The sequence below is a fragment of the Hyla sarda genome, chromosome 8 (genome assembly GCF_029499605.1).
Source record: "Hyla sarda isolate aHylSar1 chromosome 8, aHylSar1.hap1, whole genome shotgun sequence".
Taxonomy (NCBI): Eukaryota; Metazoa; Chordata; class Amphibia; order Anura; family Hylidae; genus Hyla; species Hyla sarda.
Window position 1 is genome coordinate 113139470 of NC_079196.1, and position 22476 is coordinate 113161945.

The 22476-nt window shown below is 43.3% G+C and overlaps 13 pseudogenes; all 13 read right to left on the reverse strand.

The window, feature by feature from the left end:
* Positions 1–1176: 1176 nt before the first annotated feature.
* On the reverse strand, positions 1177–1440 carry LOC130286106 (U2 spliceosomal RNA; annotated as a pseudogene).
* Positions 1441–2933: 1493 nt separating this feature from the next.
* On the reverse strand, positions 2934–3197 carry LOC130286108 (U2 spliceosomal RNA; annotated as a pseudogene).
* Positions 3198–4673: 1476 nt separating this feature from the next.
* LOC130286109 (U2 spliceosomal RNA) lies at positions 4674–4937 on the reverse strand (annotated as a pseudogene).
* Positions 4938–6424: 1487 nt separating this feature from the next.
* LOC130286110 (U2 spliceosomal RNA) lies at positions 6425–6688 on the reverse strand (annotated as a pseudogene).
* Positions 6689–8162: 1474 nt separating this feature from the next.
* LOC130288432 (U2 spliceosomal RNA) lies at positions 8163–8429 on the reverse strand (annotated as a pseudogene).
* Positions 8430–9878: 1449 nt separating this feature from the next.
* On the reverse strand, positions 9879–10142 carry LOC130286111 (U2 spliceosomal RNA; annotated as a pseudogene).
* A 1476-nt stretch (positions 10143–11618) lies between these two features.
* On the reverse strand, positions 11619–11882 carry LOC130289731 (U2 spliceosomal RNA; annotated as a pseudogene).
* Positions 11883–13355: 1473 nt separating this feature from the next.
* On the reverse strand, positions 13356–13619 carry LOC130286112 (U2 spliceosomal RNA; annotated as a pseudogene).
* A 1477-nt stretch (positions 13620–15096) lies between these two features.
* LOC130286114 (U2 spliceosomal RNA) lies at positions 15097–15360 on the reverse strand (annotated as a pseudogene).
* A 1479-nt stretch (positions 15361–16839) lies between these two features.
* Positions 16840–17103, reverse strand: LOC130286115 (U2 spliceosomal RNA; annotated as a pseudogene).
* Positions 17104–18567: 1464 nt separating this feature from the next.
* Positions 18568–18831, reverse strand: LOC130286116 (U2 spliceosomal RNA; annotated as a pseudogene).
* A 1497-nt stretch (positions 18832–20328) lies between these two features.
* LOC130286117 (U2 spliceosomal RNA) lies at positions 20329–20592 on the reverse strand (annotated as a pseudogene).
* Positions 20593–22078: 1486 nt separating this feature from the next.
* On the reverse strand, positions 22079–22342 carry LOC130289346 (U2 spliceosomal RNA; annotated as a pseudogene).
* Between the last annotated feature and the right edge of the window lie 134 nt (positions 22343–22476).

Here is a 22476-nt window from a genome sequence, read left to right on the forward strand (position 1 = left end):
CCTACCTTTGTTGCACATAGCTGCCTGCCTGTCTCTAGTTACCCCACTGGCTGTAGCTGCGTCCCTTCCGACATGGAATAACACCAACTGTAACGATAAACTGAAAATTAACAGTATAAACCTGCATCATTTTGGACTCTGGTATTTGCTGAATCCGGGTGACCTGACAATCGATGGTGGTGCCGCTGGTGATTCTGGCCTTCTTGGAATCTGTTGGGCCTATGTGTTAGCTCACACATCACTTGGGTATCCATGGTAACTACCACAACATGGTCATCTGCAGTTTACATCTAGCCCGTGGCATTGAATGGCATTTTAAAAGTGCTAAGGGTCCTGGTGCAATAATCCTCCCATGAGGATCAGCCTCAACGGCTTTGTAGATTGCACTCATGTCAGCAACTCCATATACATTTTTTTTTCTTCATGCTTCTTTCTTCATCCTTTTTTCTTTCTGTCATTCAGACTTTCATTCATTCGATCTCTCTCACTCACTTGCTTTAACTCATTTGTTCTCACTCACTCACTCACTCACTCAATCACTCACTCACTCATTCACTCTCACTCACTCTCACTCTCTCACTCACTCGCTCACTAAGTCAGTCTCTCTCTCTCTCTCTCTTTTTCTTTTTATATATATTTTTTTCCGTCTTCTTCTTCTTCTTCTTCTTCTTCTTCTTCTTCTTCAGACCCTGTCATAGCACTAATGCCTTTCCAATACCACCAGCAGATGGAGACACTCCATTGCAACATTGGTTGTGAGCAGCAGTTTCTAAAAACAAATGCCTCATGGCGGATTTCCCATCCATCAATGGATGGTAAATTTTGTTTTTATCATTCACTGACCACAGAAACCAATGCATGGTCAAGCAACAGCAATGACACACCCTTGTGTATAGGCATGAGACCCTCATGTCATTTAACAGGATTCAGCACCACCCACAAGACAGCTACCTGTCATGTCATGTCAAACCTGCACAGGTGTGCTAGATTATTATTATTTAGTTTTATTTTATTTTTTTACACCAATCAGTGTGCAAACATGGTCATTAAAACGCTAAATGAATAGACGTTCATAAACCAGTCAGTGCAACTCATCATTTTGGTCTCCAATTCTCAAACTCAAATTCTCACCCACGGAGGATTAAATGAGAATCTTTCTTGTTTAACACTGGAATGGGGTGGTGCACTGTTCACTACCCGAAGATACTGCCACATCGGGTCAATGCATAGGGCGACAGAAGCAAGCTTCCAAATCAGCTCCCTTTCTCAAAAATCCATTTAATTTATGGTCCCCAGATAGGGAACGTATGTATCAGTATGTGCTCACAAGTCACCCAAGTGCAAGTATTCACACAAAAAAAAACGTGCCTCAGGATGCGATCTGTCGCAAGATCCTTTCTTTTTTTACACTTGATCTAAGCCAAAAGGCCTAGAGGGGATAACCGGGAAAGGGGTGGACCCAACCATGTCCCCTTCATGAGCACTCACATTACTCATAGGAATGGAAGGAAGGCTGGCAGCCAACCAGCCTCCCATACACTTTCTGGGTGGGTGGCAGTCAGCCACCCATACATACATACAGCACAGGCTAAACCCACATCATCACTTAAAAAAAGGACAGGCGACCATTGCACTCTGATGGAGCATTTAGCAATGCAATCCATAGCCTGGCTTTTGCCTGAACCCCCATCACTCCTCCTCTTGCATATAAGACAATATTTCAGATCTGCATATGAAAACAACATGCCTACCTTTGTTGCACATAGCTGCCTGCCTGTCTCTAGTTACCCCACTGGCTGTAGCTGCGTCCCTTCCGACATGGAATAACACCAACTGTAACGATAAACTGAAAATTAACAGTATAAACCTGCATCATTTTGGACTCTGGTATTTGCTGAATCCGGGTGACCTGACAATCGATGGTGGTGCCGCTGGTGATTCTGGCCTTCTTGGAATCTGTTGGGCCTATGTGTTAGCTCACACATCACTTGGGTATCCATGGTAACTACCACAACATGGTCATCTGCAGTTTACATCTAGCCCGTGGCATTGAATGGCATTTTAAAAGTGCTAAGGGTCCTGGTGCAATAATCCTCCCATGAGGATCAGCCTCAACGGCTTTGTAGATTGCACTCATGTCAGCAACTCCATATACATTTTTTTTTCTTCATGCTTCTTTCTTCATCCTTTTTTCTTTCTGTCATTCAGACTTTCATTCATTCGATCTCTCTCACTCACTTGCTTTAACTCATTTGTTCTCACTCACTCACTCACTCAATCACTCACTCACTCATTCACTCTCACTCACTCTCACTCTCTCACTCACTCGCTCACTAAGTCAGTCTCTCTCTCTCTCTCTCTTTTTCTTTTTATATATATTTTTTTCCGTCTTCTTCTTCTTCTTCTTCTTCTTCTTCTTCTTCTTCTTCTTCTTCTTCTTCAGACCCTGTCATAGCACTAATGCCTTTCCAATACCACCAGCAGATGGAGACACTCCATTGCAACATTGGTTGTGAGCAGCAGTTTCTAAAAACAAATGCCTCATGGCGGATTTCCCATCCATCAATGGATGGTAAATTTTGTTTTTATCATTCACTGACCACAGAAACCAATGCATGGTCAAGCAACAGCAATGACACACCCTTGTGTATAGGCATGAGACCCTCATGTCATTTAACAGGATTCAGCACCACCCACAAGACAGCTACCTGTCATGTCATGTCAAACCTGCACAGGTGTGCTAGATTATTATTATTTAGTTTTATTTTATTTTTTTACACCAATCAGTGTGCAAACATGGTCATTAAAACGCTAAATGAATAGACGTTCATAAACCAGTCAGTGCAACTCATCATTTTGGTCTCCAATTCTCAAACTCAAATTCTCACCCACGGAGGATTAAATGAGAATCTTTCTTGTTTAACACTGGAATGGGGTGGTGCACTGTTCACTACCCGAAGATACTGCCACATCGGGTCAATGCATAGGGCGACAGAAGCAAGCTTCCAAATCAGCTCCCTTTCTCAAAAATCCATTTAATTTATGGTCCCCAGATAGGGAACGTATGTATCAGTATGTGCTCACAAGTCACCCAAGTGCAAGTATTCACACAAAAAAAAACGTGCCTCAGGATGCGATCTGTCGCAAGATCCTTTCTTTTTTTACACTTGATCTAAGCCAAAAGGCCTAGAGGGGATAACCGGGAAAGGGGTGGACCCAACCATGTCCCCTTCATGAGCACTCACATTACTCATAGGAATGGAAGGAAGGCTGGCAGCCAACCAGCCTCCCATACACTTTCTGGGTGGGTGGCAGTCAGCCACCCATACATACATACAGCACAGGCTAAACCCACATCATCACTTAAAAAAAGGACAGGCGACCATTGCACTCTGATGGAGCATTTAGCAATGCAATCCATAGCCTGGCTTTTGCCTGAACCCCCATCACTCCTCCTCTTGCATATAAGACAATATTTCAGATCTGCATATGAAAACAACACGCCTACCTTTGTTGCACATAGCTGCCTGCCTGTCTCTAGTTACCCCACTGGCTGTAGCTGCGTCCCTTCCGACATGGAATAACACCAACTGTAACGATAAACTGAAAATTAACAGTATAAACCTGCATCATTTTGGACTCTGGTATTTGCTGAATCCGGGTGACCTGACAATCGATGGTGGTGCCGCTGGTGATTCTGGCCTTCTTGGAATCTGTTGGGCCTATGTGTTAGCTCACACATCACTTGGGTATCCATGGTAACTACCACAACATGGTCATCTGCAGTTTACATCTAGCCCGTGGCATTGAATGGCATTTTAAAAGTGCTAAGGGTCCTGGTGCAATAATCCTCCCATGAGGATCAGCCTCAACGGCTTTGTAGATTGCACTCATGTCAGCAACTCCATATACATTTTTTTTTCTTCATGCTTCTTTCTTCATCCTTTTTTCTTTCTGTCATTCAGACTTTCATTCATTCGATCTCTCTCACTCACTTGCTTTAACTCATTTGTTCTCACTCACTCACTCACTCACTCAATCACTCACTCACTCATTCACTCTCACTCACTCTCACTCTCTCACTCACTCGCTCACTAAGTCAGTCTCTCTCTCTCTCTCTCTTTTTCTTTTTATATATATTTTTTTCCGTCTTCTTCTTCTTCTTCTTCTTCTTCTTCTTCAGACCCTGTCATAGCACTAATGCCTTTCCAATACCACCAGCAGATGGAGACACTCCATTGCAACATTGGTTGTGAGCAGCAGTTTCTAAAAACAAATGCCTCATGGCGGATTTCCCATCCATCAATGGATGGTAAATTTTGTTTTTATCATTCACTGACCACAGAAACCAATGCATGGTCAAGCAACAGCAATGACACACCCTTGTGTATAGGCATGAGACCCTCATGTCATTTAACAGGATTCAGCACCACCCACAAGACAGCTACCTGTCATGTCATGTCAAACCTGCACAGGTGTGCTAGATTATTATTATTTAGTTTTATTTTATTTTTTTACACCAATCAGTGTGCAAACATGGTCATTAAAACGCTAAATGAATAGACGTTCATAAACCAGTCAGTGCAACTCATCATTTTGGTCTCCAATTCTCAAACTCAAATTCTCACCCACGGAGGATTAAATGAGAATCTTTCTTGTTTAACACTGGAATGGGGTGGTGCACTGTTCACTACCCGAAGATACTGCCACATCGGGTCAATGCATAGGGCGACAGAAGCAAGCTTCCAAATCAGCTCCCTTTCTCAAAAATCCATTTAATTTATGGTCCCCAGATAGGGAACGTATGTATCAGTATGTGCTCACAAGTCACCCAAGTGCAAGTATTCACACAAAAAAAAACGTGCCTCAGGATGCGATCTGTCGCAAGATCCTTTCTTTTTTTACACTTGATCTAAGCCAAAAGGCCTAGAGGGGATAACCGGGAAAGGGGTGGACCCAACCATGTCCCCTTCATGAGCACTCACATTACTCATAGGAATGGAAGGAAGGCTGGCAGCCAACCAGCCTCCCATACACTTTCTGGGTGGGTGGCAGTCAGCCACCCATACATACATACAGCACAGGCTAAACCCACATCATCACTTAAAAAAAGGACAGGCGACCATTGCACTCTGATGGAGCATTTAGCAATGCAATCCATAGCCTGGCTTTTGCCTGAACCCCCATCACTCCTCCTCTTGCATATAAGACAATATTTCAGATCTGCATATGAAAACAACATGCCTACCTTTGTTGCACATAGCTGCCTGCCTGTCTCTAGTTACCCCACTGGCTGTAGCTGCGTCCCTTCCGACATGGAATAACACCAACTGTAACGATAAACTGAAAATTAACAGTATAAACCTGCATCATTTTGGACTCTGGTATTTGCTGAATCCGGGTGACCTGACAATCGATGGTGGTGCCGCTGGTGATTCTGGCCTTCTTGGAATCTGTTGGGCCTATGTGTTAGCTCACACATCACTTGGGTATCCATGGTAACTACCACAACATGGTCATCTGCAGTTTACATCTAGCCCGTGGCATTGAATGGCATTTTAAAAGTGCTAAGGGTCCTGGTGCAATAATCCTCCCATGAGGATCAGCCTCAACGGCTTTGTAGATTGCACTCATGTCAGCAACTCCATATACATTTTTTTTTCTTCATGCTTCTTTCTTCATCCTTTTTTCTTTCTGTCATTCAGACTTTCATTCATTCGATCTCTCTCACTCACTTGCTTTAACTCATTTGTTCTCACTCACTCACTCACTCAATCACTCACTCACTCATTCACTCTCACTCACTCTCACTCTCTCACTCACTCGCTCACTAAGTCAGTCTCTCTCTCTCTCTCTCTTTTTCTTTTTATATATATTTTTTTCCGTCTTCTTCTTCTTCTTCTTCTTCTTCTTCTTCTTCTTCTTCTTCTTCAGACCCTGTCATAGCACTAATGCCTTTCCAATACCACCAGCAGATGGAGACACTCCATTGCAACATTGGTTGTGAGCAGCAGTTTCTAAAAACAAATGCCTCATGGCGGATTTCCCATCCATCAATGGATGGTAAATTTTGTTTTTATCATTCACTGACCACAGAAACCAATGCATGGTCAAGCAACAGCAATGACACACCCTTGTGTATAGGCATGAGACCCTCATGTCATTTAACAGGATTCAGCACCACCCACAAGACAGCTACCTGTCATGTCATGTCAAACCTGCACAGGTGTGCTAGATTATTATTATTTAGTTTTATTTTATTTTTTTACACCAATCAGTGTGCAAACATGGTCATTAAAACGCTAAATGAATAGACGTTCATAAACCAGTCAGTGCAACTCATCATTTTGGTCTCCAATTCTCAAACTCAAATTCTCACCCACGGAGGATTAAATGAGAATCTTTCTTGTTTAACACTGGAATGGGGTGGTGCACTGTTCACTACCCGAAGATACTGCCACATCGGGTCAATGCATAGGGCGACAGAAGCAAGCTTCCAAATCAGCTCCCTTTCTCAAAAATCCATTTAATTTATGGTCCCCAGATAGGGAACGTATGTATCAGTATGTGCTCACAAGTCACCCAAGTGCAAGTATTCACACAAAAAAAAACGTGCCTCAGGATGCGATCTGTCGCAAGATCCTTTCTTTTTTTACACTTGATCTAAGCCAAAAGGCCTAGAGGGGATAACCGGGAAAGGGGTGGACCCAACCATGTCCCCTTCATGAGCACTCACATTACTCATAGGAATGGAAGGAAGGCTGGCAGCCAACCAGCCTCCCATACACTTTCTGGGTGGGTGGCAGTCAGCCACCCATACATACATACAGCACAGGCTAAACCCACATCATCACTTAAAAAAAGGACAGGCGACCATTGCACTCTGATGGAGCATTTAGCAATGCAATCCATAGCCTGGCTTTTGCCTGAACCCCCATCACTCCTCCTCTTGCATATAAGACAATATTTCAGATCTGCATATGAAAACAACACGCCTACCTTTGTTGCACATAGCTGCCTGCCTGTCTCTAGTTACCCCACTGGCTGTAGCTGCGTCCCTTCCGACATGGAATAACACCAACTGTAACGATAAACTGAAAATTAACAGTATAAACCTGCATCATTTTGGACTCTGGTATTTGCTGAATCCGGGTGACCTGACAATCGATGGTGGTGCCGCTGGTGATTCTGGCCTTCTTGGAATCTGTTGGGCCTATGTGTTAGCTCACACATCACTTGGGTATCCATGGTAACTACCACAACATGGTCATCTGCAGTTTACATCTAGCCCGTGGCATTGAATGGCATTTTAAAAGTGCTAAGGGTCCTGGTGCAATAATCCTCCCATGAGGATCAGCCTCAACGGCTTTGTAGATTGCACTCATGTCAGCAACTCCATATACATTTTTTTTTCTTCATGCTTCTTTCTTCATCCTTTTTTCTTTCTGTCATTCAGACTTTCATTCATTCGATCTCTCTCACTCACTTGCTTTAACTCATTTGTTCTCACTCACTCACTCACTCACTCACTCAATCACTCACTCACTCATTCACTCTCACTCACTCTCACTCTCTCACTCACTCGCTCACTAAGTCAGTCTCTCTCTCTCTCTCTCTTTTTCTTTTTATATATATTTTTTTCCGTCTTCTTCTTCTTCTTCTTCTTCTTCAGACCCTGTCATAGCACTAATGCCTTTCCAATACCACCAGCAGATGGAGACACTCCATTGCAACATTGGTTGTGAGCAGCAGTTTCTAAAAACAAATGCCTCATGGCGGATTTCCCATCCATCAATGGATGGTAAATTTTGTTTTTATCATTCACTGACCACAGAAACCAATGCATGGTCAAGCAACAGCAATGACACACCCTTGTGTATAGGCATGAGACCCTCATGTCATTTAACAGGATTCAGCACCACCCACAAGACAGCTACCTGTCATGTCATGTCAAACCTGCACAGGTGTGCTAGATTATTATTATTTAGTTTTATTTTATTTTTTTACACCAATCAGTGTGCAAACATGGTCATTAAAACGCTAAATGAATAGACGTTCATAAACCAGTAAGTGCAACTCATCATTTTGGTCTCCAATTCTCAAACTCAAATTCTCACCCACGGAGGATTAAATGAGAATCTTTCTTGTTTAACACTGGAATGGGGTGGTGCACTGTTCACTACCCGAAGATACTGCCACATCGGGTCAATGCATAGGGCGACAGAAGCAAGCTTCCAAATCAGCTCCCTTTCTCAAAAATCCATTTAATTTATGGTCCCCAGATAGGGAACGTATGTATCAGTATGTGCTCACAAGTCACCCAAGTGCAAGTATTCACACAAAAAAAAAAAACGTGCCTCAGGATGCGATCTGTCGCAAGATCCTTTCTTTTTTTACACTTGATCTAAGCCAAAAGGCCTAGAGGGGATAACCGGGAAAGGGGTGGACCCAACCATGTCCCTTTCATGAGCACTCACATTACTCATAGGAATGGAAGGAAGGCTGGCAGCCAACCAGCCTCCCATACACTTTCTGGGTGGGTGGCAGTCAGCCACCCATACATACATACAGCACAGGCTAAACCCACATCATCACTTAAAAAAAGGACAGGCGACCATTGCACTCTGATGGAGCATTTAGCAATGCAATCCATAGCCTGGCTTTTGCCTGAACCCCCATCACTCCTCCTCTTGCATATAAGACAATATTTCAGATCTGCATATGAAAACAACACGCCTACCTTTGTTGCACATAGCTGCCTGCCTGTCTCTAGTTACCCCACTGGCTGTAGCTGCGTCCCTTCCGACATGGAATAACACCAACTGTAACGATAAACTGAAAATTAACAGTATAAACCTGCATCATTTTGGACTCTGGTATTTGCTGAATCCGGGTGACCTGACAATCGATGGTGGTGCCGCTGGTGATTCTGGCCTTCTTGGAATCTGTTGGGCCTATGTGTTAGCTCACACATCACTTGGGTATCCATGGTAACTACCACAACATGGTCATCTGCAGTTTACATCTAGCCCGTGGCATTGAATGGCATTTTAAAAGTGCTAAGGGTCCTGGTGCAATAATCCTCCCATGAGGATCAGCCTCAACGGCTTTGTAGATTGCACTCATGTCAGCAACTCCATATACATTTTTTTTTCTTCATGCTTCTTTCTTCATCCTTTTTTCTTTCTGTCATTCAGACTTTCATTCATTCGATCTCTCTCACTCACTTGCTTTAACTCATTTGTTCTCACTCACTCACTCACTCACTCTCACTCACTCTCACTCTCTCACTCACTCGCTCACTAAGTCAGTCTCTCTCTCTCTCTCTCTTTTTCTTTTTATATATATTTTTTTCCGTCTTCTTCTTCTTCTTCTTCTTCTTCTTCAGACCCTGTCATAGCACTAATGCCTTTCCAATACCACCAGCAGATGGAGACACTCCATTGCAACATTGGTTGTGAGCAGCAGTTTCTAAAAACAAATGCCTCATGGCGGATTTCCCATCCATCAATGGATGGTAAATTTTGTTTTTATCATTCACTGACCACAGAAACCAATGCATGGTCAAGCAACAGCAATGACACACCCTTGTGTATAGGCATGAGACCCTCATGTCATTTAACAGGATTCAGCACCACCCACAAGACAGCTACCTGTCATGTCATGTCAAACCTGCACAGGTGTGCTAGATTATTATTATTTAGTTTTATTTTATTTTTTTACACCAATCAGTGTGCAAACATGGTCATTAAAACGCTAAATGAATAGACGTTCATAAACCAGTCAGTGCAACTCATCATTTTGGTCTCCAATTCTCAAACTCAAATTCTCACCCACGGAGGATTAAATGAGAATCTTTCTTGTTTAACACTGGAATGGGGTGGTGCACTGTTCACTACCCGAAGATACTGCCACATCGGGTCAATGCATAGGGCGACAGAAGCAAGCTTCCAAATCAGCTCCCTTTCTCAAAAATCCATTTAATTTATGGTCCCCAGATAGGGAACGTATGTATCAGTATGTGCTCACAAGTCACCCAAGTGCAAGTATTCACACAAAAAAAAACGTGCCTCAGGATGCGATCTGTCGCAAGATCCTTTCTTTTTTTACACTTGATCTAAGCCAAAAGGCCTAGAGGGGATAACCGGGAAAGGGGTGGACCCAACCATGTCCCCTTCATGAGCACTCACATTACTCATAGGAATGGAAGGAAGGCTGGCAGCCAACCAGCCTCCCATACACTTTCTGGGTGGGTGGCAGTCAGCCACCCATACATACATACAGCACAGGCTAAACCCACATCATCACTTAAAAAAAGGACAGGCGACCATTGCACTCTGATGGAGCATTTAGCAATGCAATCCATAGCCTGGCTTTTGCCTGAACCCCCATCACTCCTCCTCTTGCATATAAGACAATATTTCAGATCTGCATATGAAAACAACACGCCTACCTTTGTTGCACATAGCTGCCTGCCTGTCTCTAGTTACCCCACTGGCTGTAGCTGCGTCCCTTCCGACATGGAATAACACCAACTGTAACGATAAACTGAAAATTAACAGTATAAACCTGCATCATTTTGGACTCTGGTATTTGCTGAATCCGGGTGACCTGACAATCGATGGTGGTGCCGCTGGTGATTCTGGCCTTCTTGGAATCTGTTGGGCCTATGTGTTAGCTCACACATCACTTGGGTATCCATGGTAACTACCACAACATGGTCATCTGCAGTTTACATCTAGCCCGTGGCATTGAATGGCATTTTAAAAGTGCTAAGGGTCCTGGTGCAATAATCCTCCCATGAGGATCAGCCTCAACGGCTTTGTAGATTGCACTCATGTCAGCAACTCCATATACATTTTTTTTTCTTCACGCTTCTTTCTTCATCCTTTTTTCTTTCTGTCATTCAGACTTTCATTCATTCGATCTCTCTCACTCACTTGCTTTAACTCATTTGTTCTCACTCACTCACTCACTCACTCAATCACTCACTCACTCATTCACTCTCACTCACTCTCACTCTCTCACTCACTCGCTCACTAAGTCAGTCTCTCTCTCTCTCTCTCTTTTTCTTTTTATATATATTTTTTTCCGTCTTCTTCTTCTTCTTCTTCTTCTTCTTCTTCAGACCCTGTCATAGCACTAATGCCTTTCCAATACCACCAGCAGATGGAGACACTCCATTGCAACATTGGTTGTGAGCAGCAGTTTCTAAAAACAAATGCCTCATGGCGGATTTCCCATCCATCAATGGATGGTAAATTTTGTTTTTATCATTCACTGACCACAGAAACCAATGCATGGTCAAGCAACAGCAATGACACACCCTTGTGCATAGGCATGAGACCCTCATGTCATTTAACAGGATTCAGCACCACCCACAAGACAGCTACCTGTCATGTCATGTCAAACCTGCACAGGTGTGCTAGATTATTATTATTTAGTTTTATTTTATTTTTTTACACCAATCAGTGTGCAAACATGGTCATTAAAACGCTAAATGAATAGACGTTCATAAACCAGTCAGTGCAACTCATCATTTTGGTCTCCAATTCTCAAACTCAAATTCTCACCCATGGAGGATTAAATGAGAATCTTTCTTGTTTAACACTGGAATGGGGTGGTGCACTGTTCACTACCCGAAGATACTGCCACATCGGGTCAATGCATAGGGCGACAGAAGCAAGCTTCCAAATCAGCTCCCTTTCTCAAAAATCCATTTAATTTATGGTCCCCAGATAGGGAACGTATGTATCAGTATGTGCTCACAAGTCACCCAAGTGCAAGTATTCACACAAAAAAAAACGTGCCTCAGGATGCGATCTGTCGCAAGATCCTTTCTTTTTTTACACTTGATCTAAGCCAAAAGGCCTAAAGGGGATAACCGGGAAAGGGGTGGACCCAACCATGTCCCCTTCATGAGCACTCACATTACTCATAGGAATGGAAGGAAGGCTGGCAGCCAACCAGCCTCCCATACACTTTCTGGGTGGGTGGCAGTCAGCCACCCATACATACATACAGCACAGGCTAAACCCACATCATCACTTAAAAAAAGGACAGGCGACCATTGCACTCTGATGGAGCATTTAGCAATGCAATCCATAGCCTGGCTTTTGCCTGAACCCCCATCACTCCTCCTCTTGCATATAAGACAATATTTCAGATCTGCATATGAAAACAACACGCCTACCTTTGTTGCACATAGCTGCCTGCCTGTCTCTAGTTACCCCACTGGCTGTAGCTGCGTCCCTTCCGACATGGAATAACACCAACTGTAACGATAAACTGAAAATTAACAGTATAAACCTGCATCATTTTGGACTCTGGTATTTGCTGAATCCGGGTGACCTGACAATCGATGGTGGTGCCGCTGGTGATTCTGGCCTTCTTGGAATCTGTTGGGCCTATGTGTTAGCTCACACATCACTTGGGTATCCATGGTAACTACCACAACATGGTCATCTGCAGTTTACATCTAGCCCGTGGCATTGAATGGCATTTTAAAAGTGCTAAGGGTCCTGGTGCAATAATCCTCCCATGAGGATCAGCCTCAACGGCTTTGTAGATTGCACTCATGTCAGCAACTCCATATACATTTTTTTTTCTTCATGCTTCTTTCTTCATCCTTTTTTCTTTCTGTCATTCAGACTTTCATTCATTCGATCTCTCTCACTCACTTGCTTTAACTCATTTGTTCTCACTCACTCACTCACTCAATCACTCACTCACTCATTCACTCTCACTCACTCTCACTCTCTCACTCACTCGCTCACTAAGTCAGTCTCTCTCTCTCTCTCTCTTTTTCTTTTTATATATATTTTTTTCCGTCTTCTTCTTCTTCTTCTTCTTCTTCTTCTTCAGACCCTGTCATAGCACTAATGCCTTTCCAATACCACCAGCAGATGGAGACACTCCATTGCAACATTGGTTGTGAGCAGCAGTTTCTAAAAACAAATGCCTCATGGCGGATTTCCCATCCATCAATGGATGGTAAATTTTGTTTTTATCATTCACTGACCACAGAAACCAATGCATGGTCAAGCAACAGCAATGACACACCCTTGTGTATAGGCATGAGACCCTCATGTCATTTAACAGGATTCAGCACCACCCACAAGACAGCTACCTGTCATGTCATGTCAAACCTGCACAGGTGTGCTAGATTATTATTATTTAGTTTTATTTTATTTTTTTTACACCAATCAGTGTGCAAACATGGTCATTAAAACGCTAAATGAATAGACGTTCATAAACCAGTCAGTGCAACTCATCATTTTGGTCTCCAATTCTCAAACTCAAATTCTCACCCACGGAGGATTAAATGAGAATCTTTCTTGTTTAACACTGGAATGGGGTGGTGCACTGTTCACTACCCGAAGATACTGCCACATCGGGTCAATGCATAGGGCGACAGAAGCAAGCTTCCAAATCAGCTCCCTTTCTCAAAAATCCATTTAATTTATGGTCCCCAGATAGGGAACGTATGTATCAGTATGTGCTCACAAGTCACCCAAGTGCAAGTATTCACACAAAAAAAAACGTGCCTCAGGATGCGATCTGTCGCAAGATCCTTTCTTTTTTTACACTTGATCTAAGCCAAAAGGCCTAGAGGGGATAACCGGGAAAGGGGTGGACCCAACCATGTCCCCTTCATGAGCACTCACATTACTCATAGGAATGGAAGGAAGGCTGGCAGCCAACCAGCCTCCCATACACTTTCTGGGTGGGTGGCAGTCAGCCACCCATACATACATACAGCACAGGCTAAACCCACATCATCACTTAAAAAAAGGACAGGCGACCATTGCACTCTGATGGAGCATTTAGCAATGCAATCCATAGCCTGGCTTTTGCCTGAACCCCCATCACTCCTCCTCTTGCATATAAGACAATATTTCAGATCTGCATATGAAAACAACACGCCTACCTTTGTTGCACATAGCTGCCTGCCTGTCTCTAGTTACCCCACTGGCTGTAGCTGCGTCCCTTCCGACATGGAATAACACCAACTGTAACGATAAACTGAAAATTAACAGTATAAACCTGCATCATTTTGGACTCTGGTATTTGCTGAATCCGGGTGACCTGACAATCGATGGTGGTGCCGCTGGTGATTCTGGCCTTCTTGGAATCTGTTGGGCCTATGTGTTAGCTCACACATCACTTGGGTATCCATGGTAACTACCACAACATGGTCATCTGCAGTTTACATCTAGCCCGTGGCATTGAATGGCATTTTAAAAGTGCTAAGGGTCCTGGTGCAATAATCCTCCCATGAGGATCAGCCTCAACGGCTTTGTAGATTGCACTCATGTCAGCAACTCCATATACATTTTTTTTTCTTCATGCTTCTTTCTTCATCCTTTTTTCTTTCTGTCATTCAGACTTGCATTCATTCGATCTCTCTCACTCACTTGCTTTAACTCATTTGTTCTCACTCACTCACTCACTCACTCAATCACTCACTCACTCATTCACTCTCACTCACTCTCACTCTCTCACTCACTCGCTCACTAAGTCAGTCTCTCTCTCTCTCTCTCTTTTTCTTTTTATATATATTTTTTTCCGTCTTCTTCTTCTTCTTCTTCTTCTTCTTCTTCAGACCCTGTCATAGCACTAATGCCTTTCCAATACCACCAGCAGATGGAGACACTCCATTGCAACATTGGTTGTGAGCAGCAGTTTCTAAAAACAAATGCCTCATGGCGGATTTCCCATCCATCAATGGATGGTAAATTTTGTTTTTATCATTCACTGACCACAGAAACCAATGCATGGTCAAGCAACAGCAATGACACACCCTTGTGTATAGGCATGAGACCCTCATGTCATTTAACAGGATTCAGCACCACCCACAAGACAGCTACCTGTCATGTCATGTCAAACCTGCACAGGTGTGCTAGATTATTATTATTTAGTTTTATTTTATTTTTTTTACACCAATCAGTGTGCAAACATGGTCATTAAAACGCTAAATGAATAGACGTTCATAAACCAGTCAGTGCAACTCATCATTTTGGTCTCCAATTCTCAAACTCAAATTCTCACCCACGGAGGATTAAATGAGAATCTTTCTTGTTTAACACTGGAATGGGGTGGTGCACTGTTCACTACCCGAAGATACTGCCACATCGGGTCAATGCATAGGGCGACAGAAGCAAGCTTCCAAATCAGCTCCCTTTCTCAAAAATCCATTTAATTTATGGTCCCCAGATAGGGAACGTATGTATCAGTATGTGCTCACAAGTCACCCAAGTGCAAGTATTCACACAAAAAAAAACGTGCCTCAGGATGCGATCTGTCGCAAGATCCTTTCTTTTTTTACACTTGATCTAAGCCAAAAGGCCTAGAGGGGATAACCGGGAAAGGGGTGGACCCAACCATGTCCCCTTCATGAGCACTCACATTACTCATAGGAATGGAAGGAAGGCTGGCAGCCAACCAGCCTCCCATACACTTTCTGGGTGGGTGGCAGTCAGCCACCCATACATACATACAGCACAGGCTAAACCCACATCATCACTTAAAAAAAGGACAGGCGACCATTGCACTCTGATGGAGCATTTAGCAATGCAATCCATAGCCTGGCTTTTGCCTGAACCCCCATCACTCCTCCTCTTGCATATAAGACAATATTTCAGATCTGCATATGAAAACAACACGCCTACCTTTGTTGCACATAGCTGCCTGCCTGTCTCTAGTTACCCCACTGGCTGTAGCTGCGTCCCTTCCGACATGGAATAACACCAACTGTAACGATAAACTGAAAATTAACAGTATAAACCTGCATCATTTTGGACTCTGGTATTTGCTGAATCCGGGTGACCTGACAATCGATGGTGGTGCCGCTGGTGATTCTGGCCTTCTTGGAATCTGTTGGGCCTATGTGTTAGCTCACACATCACTTGGGTATCCATGGTAACTACCACAACATGGTCATCTGCAGTTTACATCTAGCCCGTGGCATTGAATGGCATTTTAAAAGTGCTAAGGGTCCTGGTGCAATAATCCTCCCATGAGGATCAGCCTCAACGGCTTTGTAGATTGCACTCATGTCAGCAACTCCATATACATTTTTTTTTCTTCATGCTTCTTTCTTCATCCTTTTTTCTTTCTGTCATTCAGACTTTCATTCATTCGATCTCTCTCACTCACTTGCTTTAACTCATTTGTTCTCACTCACTCACTCACTCACTCAATCACTCACTCACTCATTCACTCTCACTCACTCTCACTCTCTCACTCACTCGCTCACTAAGTCAGTCTCTCTCTCTCTCTCTCTTTTTCTTTTTATATATATTTTTTTCCGTCTTCTTCTTCTTCTTCTTCTTCTTCTTCTTCTTCAGACCCTGTCATAGCACTAATGCCTTTCCAATACCACCAGCAGATGGAGACACTCCATTGCAACATTGGTTGTGAGCAGCAGTTTCTAAAAACAAATGCCTCATGGCGGATTTCCCATCCATCAATGGATGGTAAATTTTGTTTTTATCATTCACTGACCACAGAAACCAATGCATGGTCAAGCAACAGCAATGACACACCCTTGTGTATAGGCATGAGACCCTCATGTCATTTAACAGGATTCAGCACCACCCACAAGACAGCTACCTGTCATGTCATGTCAAACCTGCACAGGTGTGCTAGATTATTATTATTTAGTTTTATTTTATTTTTTTACACCAATCAGTGTGCAAACATGGTCATTAAAACGCTAAATGAATAGACGTTCATAAACCAGTCAGTGCAACTCATCATTTTGGTCTCCAATTCTCAAACTCAAATTCTCACCCACGGAGGATTAAATGAGAATCTTTCTTGTTTAACACTGGAATGGGGTGGTGCACTGTTCACTACCCGAAGATACTGCCACATCGGGTCAATGCATAGGGCGACAGAAGCAAGCTTCCAAATCAGCTCCCTTTCTCAAAAATCCATTTAATTTATGGTCCCCAGATAGGGAACGTATGTATCAGTATGTGCTCACAAGTCACCCAAGTGCAAGTATTCACACAAAAAAAAACGTGCCTCAGGATGCGATCTGTCGCAAGATCCTTTCTTTTTTTACACTTGATCTAAGCCAAAAGGCCTAGAGGGGATAACCGGGAAAGGGGTGGACCCAACCATGTCCCCTTCATGAGCACTCACATTACTCATAGGAATGGAAGGAAGGCTGGCAGCCAACCAGCCTCCCATACACTTTCTGGGTGGGTGGCAGTCAGCCACCCATACATACATACAGCACAGGCTAAACCCACATCATCACTTAAAAAAAGGACAGGCGACCATTGCACTCTGATGGAGCATTTAGCAATGCAATCCATAGCCTGGCTTTTGCCTGAACCCCCATCACTCCTCCTCTTGCATATAAGACAATATTTCAGATCTGCATATGAAAACAACACGCCTACCTTTGTTGCACATAGCTGCCTGCCTGTCTCTAGTTACCCCACTGGCTGTAGCTGCGTCCCTTCCGACATGGAATAACACCAACTGTAACGATAAACTGAAAATTAACAGTATAAACCTGCATCATTTTGGACTCTGGTATTTGCTGAATCCGGGTGACCTGACAATCGATGGTGGTGCCGCTGGTGATTCTGGCCTTCTTGGAATCTGTTGGGCCTATGTGTTAGCTCACACATCACTTGGGTATCCATGGTAACTACCACAACATGGTCATCTGCAGTTTACATCTAGCCCGTGGCATTGAATGGCATTTTAAAAGTGCTAAGGGTCCTGGTGCAATAATCCTCCCATGAGGATCAGCCTCAACGGCTTTGTAGATTGCACTCATGTCAGCAACTCCATATACATTTTTTTTTCTTCATGCTTCTTTCTTCATCCTTTTTTCTTTCTGTCATTCAGACTTTCATTCATTCGATCTCTCTCACTCACTTGCTTTAACTCATTTGTTCTCACTCACTCACTCACTCACTCACTCATTCACTCTCACTCACTCTCACTCTCTCACTCACTCGCTCACTAAGTCAGTCTCTCTCTCTCTCTCTCTTTTTCTTTTTATATATATTTTTTTCCGTCTTCTTCTTCTTCTTCTTCTTCTTCTTCTTCAGACCCTGTCATAGCACTAATGCCTTTCCAATACCACCAGCAGATGGAGACACTCCATTGCAACATTGGTTGTGAGCAGCAGTTTCTAAAAACAAATGCCTCATGGCGGATTTCCCATCCATCAATGGATGGTAAATTTTGTTTTTATCATTCACTGACCACAGAAACCAATGCATGGTCAAGCAACAGCAATGACACACCCTTGTGTATAGGCATGAGACCCTCATGTCATTTAACAGGATTCAGCACCACCCACAAGACAGCTACCTGTCATGTCATGTCAAACCTGCACAGGTGTGCTAGATTATTATTATTTAGTTTTATTTTATTTTTTTACACCAATCAGTGTGCAAACATGGTCATTAAAACGCTAAATGAATAGACGTTCATAAACCAGTCAGTGCAACTCATCATTTTGGTCTCCAATTCTCAAACTCAAATTCTCACCCACGGAGGATTAAATGAGAATCTTTCTTGTTTAACACTGGAATGGGGTGGTGCACTGTTCACTACCCGAAGATACTGCCACATCGGGTCAATGCATAGGGCGACAGAAGCAAGCTTCCAAATCAGCTCCCTTTCTCAAAAATCCATTTAATTTATGGTCCCCAGATAGGGAACGTATGTATCAGTATGTGCTCACAAGTCACCCAAGTGCAAGTATTCACACAAAAAAAAACGTGCCTCAGGATGCGATCTGTCGCAAGATCCTTTCTTTTTTTACACTTGATCTAAGCCAAAAGGCCTAGAGGGGATAACTGGGAAAGGGGTGGACCCAACCATGTCCCCTTCATGAGCACTCACATTACTCATAGGAATGGAAGGAAGGCTGGCAGCCAACCAGCCTCCCATACACTTTCTGGGTGGGTGGCAGTCAGCCACCCATACATACATACAGCACAGGCTAAACCCACATCATCACTTAAAAAAAGGACAGGCGACCATTGCACTCTGATGGAGCATTTAGCAATGCAATCCATAGCCTGGCTTTTGCCTGAACCCCCATCACTCCTCCTCTTGCATATAAGACAATATTTCAGATCTGCATATGAAAACAACACGCCTACCTTTGTTGCACATAGCTGCCTGCCTGTCTCTAGTTACCCCACTGGCTGTAGCTGCGTCCCTTCCGACATGGAATAACACCAACTGTAACGATAAACTGAAAATTAACAGTATAAACCTGCATCATTTTGGACTCTGGTATTTGCTGAATCCGGGTGACCTGACAATCGATGGTGGTGCCGCTGGTGATTCTGGCCTTCTTGGAATCTGTTGGGCCTATGTGTTAGCTCACACATCACTTGGGTATCCATGGTAACTACCACAACATGGTCATCTGCAGTTTACATCTAGCCCGTGGCATTGAATGGCATTTTAAAAGTGCTAAGGGTCCTGGTGCAATAATCCTCCCATGAGGATCAGCCTCAACGGCTTTGTAGATTGCACTCATGTCAGCAACTCCATATACATTTTTTTTTCTTCATGCTTCTTTCTTCATCCTTTTTTCTTTCTGTCATTCAGACTTTCATTCATTCGATCTCTCTCACTCACTTGCTTTAACTCATTTGTTCTCACTCACTCACTCACTCACTCAATCACTCACTCACTCATTCACTCTCACTCACTCTCACTCTCTCACTCACTCGCTCACTAAGTCAGTCTCTCTCTCTCTCTCTCTTTTTCTTTTTATATATATTTTTTTCCGTCTTCTTCTTCTTCTTCTTCTTCTTCTTCTTCTTCTTCTTCTTCTTCTTCTTCAGACCCTGTCATAGCACTAATGCCTTTCCAATACCACCAGCAGATGGAGACACTCCATTGCAACATTGGTTGTGAGCAGCAGTTTCTAAAAACAAATGCCTCATGGCGGATTTCCCATCCATCAATGGATGGTAAATTTTGTTTTTATCATTCACTGACCACAGAAACCAATGCATGGTCAAGCAACAGCAATGACACACCCTTGTGTATAGGCATGAGACCCTCATGTCATTTAACAGGATTCAGCACCACCCACAAGACAGCTACCTGTCATGTCATGTCAAACCTGCACAGGTGTGCTAGATTATTATTATTTAGTTTTATTTTATTTTTTTACACCAATCAGTGTGCAAACATGGTCATTAAAACGCTAAATGAATAGACGTTCATAAACCAGTCAGTGCAACTCATCATTTTGGTCTCCAATTCTCAAACTCAAATTCTCACCCACGGAGGATTAAATGAGAATCTTTCTTGTTTAACACTGGAATGGGGTGGTGCACTGTTCACTACCCGAAGATACTGCCACATCGGGTCAATGCATAGGGCGACAGAAGCAAGCTTCCAAATCAGCTCCCTTTCTCAAAAATCCATTTAATTTATGGTCCCCAGATAGGGAACGTATGTATCAGTATGTGCTCACAAGTCACCCAAGTGCAAGTATTCACACAAAAAAAAACGTGCCTCAGGATGCGATCTGTCGCAAGATCCTTTCTTTTTTTACACTTGATCTAAGCCAAAAGGCCTAGAGGGGATAACCGGGAAAGGGGTGGACCCAACCATGTCCCCTTCATGAGCACTCACATTACTCATAGGAATGGAAGGAAGGCTGGCAGCCAACCAGCCTCCCATACACTTTCTGGGTGGGTGGCAGTCAGCCACCCATACATACATACAGCACAGGCTAAACCCACATCATCACTTAAAAAAAGGACAGGCGACCATTGCACTCTGATGGAGCATTTAGCAATGCAATCCATAGCCTGGCTTTTGCCTGAACCCCCATCACTCCTCCTCTTGCATATAAGACAATATTTCAGATCTGCATATGAAAACAACACGCCTACCTTTGTTGCACATAGCTGCCTGCCTGTCTCTAGTTACCCCACTGGCTGTAGCTGCGTCCCTTCCGACATGGAATAACACCAACTGTAACGATAAACTGAAAATTAACAGTATAAACCTGCATCATTTTGGACTCTGGTATTTGCTGAATCCGGGTGACCTGACAATCGATGGTGGTGCCGCTGGTGATTCTGGCCTTCTTGGAATCTGTTGGGCCTATGTGTTAGCTCACACATCACTTGGGTATCCATGGTAACTACCACAACATGGTCATCTGCAGTTTACATCTAGCCCGTGGCATTGAATGGCATTTTAAAAGTGCTAAGGGTCCTGGTGCAATAATCCTCCCATGAGGATCAGCCTCAACGGCTTTGTAGATTGCACTCATGTCAGCAACTCCATATACATTTTTTTTTCTTCATGCTTCTTTCTTCATCCTTTTTTCTTTCTGTCATTCAGACTTTCATTCATTCGATCTCTCTCACTCACTTGCTTTAACTCATTTGTTCTCACTCACTCACTCACTCACTCACTCAATCACTCACTCACTCATTCACTCTCACTCACTCTGACTCTCTCACTCACTCGCTCACTAAGTCAGTCTCTCTCTCTCTCTCTCTTTTTCTTTTTATATATATTTTTTTCCGTCTTCTTCTTCTTCTTCTTCTTCTTCTTCTTCTTCTTCAGACCCTGTCATAGCACTAATGCCTTTCCAATACCACCAGCAGATGGAGACACTCCATTGCAACATTGGTTGTGAGCAGCAGTTTCTAAAAACAAATGCCTCATGGCGGATTTCCCATCCATCAATGGATGGTAAATTTTGTTTTTATCATTCACTGACCACAGAAACCAATGCATGGTCAAGCAACAGCAATGACACACCCTTGTGTATAGGCATGAGACCCTCATGTCATTTAACAGGATTCAGCACCACCCACAAGACAGCTACCTGTCATGTCATGTCAAACCTGCACAGGTGTGCTAGATTATTATTATTTAGTTTTATTTTATTTTTTTACACCAATCAGTGTGCAAACATGGTCATTAAAACGCTAAATGAATAGACGTTCATAAACCAGTCAGTGCAACTCATCATTTTGGTCTCCAATTCTCAAACTCAAATTCTCACCCACGGAGGATTAAATGAGAATCTTTCTTGTTTAACACTGGAATGGGGTGGTGCACTGTTCACTACCCGAAGATACTGCCACATCGGGTCAATGCATAGGGCGACAAAAGCAAGCTTCCAAATCAGCTCCCTTTCTCAAAAATCCATTTAATTTATGGTCCCCAGATAGGGAACGTATGTATCAGTATGTGCTCACAAGTCACCCAAGTGCAAGTATTCACACAAAAAAAAACGTGCCTCAGGATGCGATCTGTCGCAAGATCCTTTCTTTTTTTACACTTGATCTAAGCCAAAAGGCCTAGAGGGGATAACCGGGAAAGGGGTGGACCCAACCATGTCCCCTTCATGAGCACTCACATTACTCATAGGAATGGAAGGAAGGCTGGCAGCCAACCAGCCTCCCATACACTTTCTGGGTGGGTGGCAGTCAGCCACCCATACAT